This window comes from Euleptes europaea, chromosome 16 (genome assembly GCF_029931775.1).
Source record: "Euleptes europaea isolate rEulEur1 chromosome 16, rEulEur1.hap1, whole genome shotgun sequence".
Taxonomy (NCBI): domain Eukaryota; kingdom Metazoa; phylum Chordata; class Lepidosauria; order Squamata; family Sphaerodactylidae; genus Euleptes; species Euleptes europaea.
The window spans coordinates 43424749-43429588 of record NC_079327.1 but is presented as its reverse complement, the minus strand read 5'-3'; the positions used below and the strand labels follow the sequence as shown (position 1 = coordinate 43429588).

Here is a 4840-nt window from a genome sequence, read left to right as displayed (position 1 = left end):
ACAGTATAGTATAGTCTGATCTCGTCAGAACTCGGAAGCTAAGCTGGGTCGGTACTCGGAAGAGAGATCTCCAAGGAAGACTCTGCAGAGTAAGGCAGTGGCAAACCACCTCTGCTTAATTAATTGCCTTGGAAACCCCACCAGGGGTTGCTATAAGTCAGCTGAGGCTTGATGGCACTTTACACACATGCAATAGATACATTCAGATGGATTCTTAATAGATATGTTCAGATGGAGATTACTAACAAGCATGCTTTAAAATGAATTAAAAAAACCAGACTACATAGCTAAAGTAGTATCCAAGACTTGCTTGCATGTCTTCCTGGTTGAATCAGTATTGCAAGGCTAATATGAGAAATCTGGGAGGTTTGCTTGCTGGGTTAAAGTTGATGTCTGGAATCAATACATGCAGCCCAGAGTATTTGGGATGTCAATGCCTTTCACTATAATTAATCACAGAGCTATTTGCAGAATGTTTACATTGACAACTTTCCATCACTCTCTTGGCACCTCTTACAATGCAGCTAGTGCTTAAAAGGAAAACCTATACCAAATAATTGCTTTTGTTTTTTTAATCACCTTATAGCTTTTGGAAGCTATTTGAACCCTCCCAATTTTCATCAGTCTTGGATACCACAGATTTTTTTTCCTCCTTAGGTTTTTCTCTCATTCCATCGAGGCTGAAAACTAAAGCTCTCTTGCTACACTTAAGAATATGCACATAGAAGCTCAAGAAGCTTCTTCTAGATATGGCCTTCCCCCATGCACTTCAATCTCAAAGATGATTCTTCATGCATAAGGAGGTCAAGCATATACATAACAATGCAAAACACTTTGTGCCAACATTAGAGTTCTCATGGATCTTGGATATGGTGTACAGCATTTGACACTATATATAGGATAATTGGATAGGTAGACAAAATCTTCATCTTCATTTATAACTATGCGCTGCCTTAAGTCTCAATGAAGACAGCAGGCAACAAATGAAATTGATGATAATCTATTGCAATGAACTTCATTTCTCTCCCCCCCCCCCCCACTTAAACATACAGGTAACCACATGCTAGTTAGCATTGTCTTAATAGATCTCAGTTTTGGGGATGAAGTTTTGTCTGTTCTCTAGGTCAGCGATAATGGGATGTAGATATAACTATTGTTCAAGCCCTTCCATTGTTCAAGACATATATACACAATATGGTTAACACACACAAATTTTACTCAAGAGTGTCCTTTTCAGAAGGTGAGCTGAAGGAAGTTCCACGCTGCTCATTAAACTCTCTGGAATATCCCTGGGACTGTGCTTAGATTCTCTGTACATGACTTTCTGTATCTTGATCTTTGTGCACAAAGTGCAGCAGCATTATCACAGCAGATGCTGCCATATATGAAGATTTACAGTCTTGATCTTTTCAGAAGACATCTGTAATTTTTGGGCTGCCTGGCTTCCATTCATTGTAAGGGGAGTCAGTCAGCTATGAATTGTCATGATTCTTGGCTTCTCTGTTTCAGGCAAAATGTGTTAGCAGATTTATTGTCAGAACAGAGAGATCTGTAGCTAACTATCCTGATTTGTTCAACTGATGGAAGAAAAAATGTACATGGGACATAAAAGTGTGCATAAGTTATCTCTCTTTCCACCCTGGGCAAGGGGAGTGTTTGCTAATTATCCACATAACTGATACCATTAAGAAATTATTATTTTGTAAATATTGCATTTGCCTAGAATGTTGTCATCATTTGCAATGAGGTATCAGAATCTAGGCTCAATGTTTAACCAAGGATTTAGCTGTGTGTGTGTGTAAAGTGCCATCAAGTCGCAGCCGACTTATGGCGACCCGTTTTTGGGGTTTTCATGGCAAGAGACTAACAGAGGTGGTTTGCCAGTGCCTTCCTCTGCACAGCAACCCTGGTATTCCTTGGTGGTCTCCCATCCAAATACTAACCAGGGCTGACCCTGCTTAGCTTCTGAGATCTGATGAGATCAGGCTATCCTGGGCAGTATGTTTTCTTTGAGTGCTACAAGTTGCATGCATGAAATGCAATTCCTAGGCACTAGGGAAATATGAAATAGAGTGGCTATACTATGCAAGCATAATGGTCAGGCAAGCATTCTTAAGGCAGTAGGGAACTAGTGGAGGAGATAGGGTACCTCAGCTTGCAAAGGGACCGTTTTTAAGAAATAAAGCAAAGAGAATAACCAGCAATCCTAGACTGAATTGTTACTGTGCATTCTTGGCACCCCCCACCCCCCCCCCCGGATTGAGCTCACAGGTATCCTGGCAGAGGATACTCCCCCACCCCGCCTGCCTGTGACTCTGCGCCCTCCCGTAGCTCCCAGTGCCGTTTCCAAATATATATGCTGTTTTAACTCATGAAAACATGAAGCTGCCTTATACCAAATCAGACCCTTGGTCCATCAAAGTCAGTATTGTCTACTCAGACTGGCAGCAGCTCTCCAGGGTCTCAGGCAGAGGTCTTTCACATCACCTACTTGCCTAGTCCCTTTAATATGCCGGAGATTGAACCTGGGACCTTCTGCATGCCAAGCAGATGCTCTACCACTGAGCCACGTCCCTCCCAATTCTACCCCTCCCAGTTGCATGGCTCTCCAAGGGGCCAGTCACAGCGTTGTGGGCTGTGTCTCTAACGCCAGCCAAAGTTCTGTTGCCGGGTCCCACAAGGTTTTTGCACCCTCTGATCTTTTGGCCTTGCAGCTGGGAGATATTAAAACCTATCCATCTTCCCCTTCAGCCACTGAATCCAAATGTTCCTGTTCTCCCTGACATTTGTCATAATAAAAGTATATGTTTCCTTCCTGAGTGGAGCACAAGGAGTCTATGGCTGCTTCCACATCTCTGTGTGTTTTCTTCGATGCCTCTTGCCTCTCAGTCATAACATCTCCCGCTTTCCTAATTTCTAGATTTGGGTTGGTGATCTTGAAAATTCCTAATGGTGCTCTGGTGCTTTTCTTTAGGTTGCCAGATCACTGCCTCGTCAAGATTTTTTTGTAATAAGATCATGCAGTAAGAGGTTTTAGTGCCCATGCAGAGGGGCTGCCTCTTCACCCTCGGAAGACTACAGCATGACTAACGGCATTTCAATAATGATGGCAAACTGAGAAAAAGAGAAAAGCTTGTCCAGCATGAGTAATTTCCAGCAACTGTGCTGAATGCTCATTTACTATAGTGATTGCTTTGGGTTGCCGCCTATGCCAGTGCAGGAATTGCATCAATGAAGTATGAAATGTGACTAAACAATGTAAGTAATTCTACATATTGTTTGCATTCATTTTTAAACTAAGAGCAAACCATTCCAAAATTATTGTAGATTATTTTTTCTCTTTTTAAAGACCCTCCCACTAATAAAGCATTTGAAAAATAGGGCAGCTAAAGGAGAGCTTCATAGTTTACTATTTCTCAGATTACTTTCAAAGCGCATGTTCATAAAAAACAATTATGATAATAATCCATTGCTATGTTGATGCAGGGTGTGTTTTAGAGTGTTTCGTTACTTACCTAAATTTTACGCTGTTGCTTGCTGCAGCATACAGATGTTTAAAATAAGTGTATTTTATACTTCTAATAATAAACTGGATGGGTCATGACATTCATGAAAGCAGAAAAAACAGACCAGGCCGACGTTTCCATAATTTCCCTGGTATTCGGGCAACATGGCAATATGAATTAACATTGTTTCTTATGCCAGTGTCAGCCCCTTAAAAGATAGGACAGCCTCTGACTACACCTTTCAGCCCATTCCTGAAGGGGGGGCTAGATCTGTGGCACCCAGGAGGGGCAAAGCCATGCTGCCTCCACAGAGGCTTCTGGGCTGCCGAAAAGACATTTTAAAAGTAAAAAAAGATATTTAAAGAAAATGGTGGTGTAGCAACACTGCAGTGTGAGGGGGCATTCCTGGGGTGAAAGGGGTTAAGAAGCTGCCTAAAGGCAGCTCTGTCCCCAGTAACACCCAAAGAATGCCACTCTCACTCTGGCATGGGCTTTCCCTTACGGGAATTCCCTGCCAGCCTGGCTGTGTTCGCAGCGGATGCCAGTGCAGCTCTATGGCTGCCCGGTGCCAGTGTTTGTGCCCCCAGGTTGGCCTAAAGGTAAAGGTAGTCCCCTGTGCAAGCACTGGGTCATTACTGACCCACGGGGTGATGTCACATCCTGACGTTTACTAGGCAGACTATGTTTACAGGGTGACTTGCCATTGCCTTCCCCAGTCATACACACTTTACCTCCAACAAGCTGGGTACTCATTTTACCAACCTTGGAAGGATGGAAGGCTGAGTCAACCTCGAGCTGGGTACCTGAAACCGACTTCTGTCAGGACTGAACTCAGGTTGTGAGATGGCGTAAGTGCCCATTGTTCATTGGGGTCATGCCAGCTCAGCTCCCCCTTCAGGATTGTGTCCCACCCTCACCATTCCCCTTTTGCCCCCAGAAGGCTGCTCTCTGTAGATGGAAGACCCATAAAAACAGCATGAGAGATGAATTTTGGAGTCTTTGATGAGAGATAAATGAAACAGCGGTCCCCTGGAGCCATTTCCGCTTTCGAAAACAGTGTGGGAGGAAAGGCTGAGGCCCTTCTTCAAGCACAGTGTGGTCCTAAAATGAATTTGCATCCCATGCACAAGAACTGAGGGAAACCTGCAACTCACGTATGACTGTTACACAATTGAATCCCTTCATCCACATGGAACTACCGGATCAGGATCTTTTTCCCCAAGAAGTTTTAGAAGGTTTCAGAAATAAGAGATAGCCAGGGCCTGTGCTTTATATTTAGGAATCTTTGCAGCTCTTAATAACCTTGGGAGATACCCTTGGGACCGACTCAGGCA

At 43.5% G+C, this 4840-nt stretch overlaps 1 pseudogene; it reads right to left on the bottom strand.

The window, feature by feature from the left end:
- Positions 1-1895: 1895 nt before the first annotated feature.
- On the bottom strand, positions 1896-2012 carry LOC130488517 (5S ribosomal RNA; annotated as a pseudogene).
- Positions 2013-4840: the final 2828 nt, after the last annotated feature.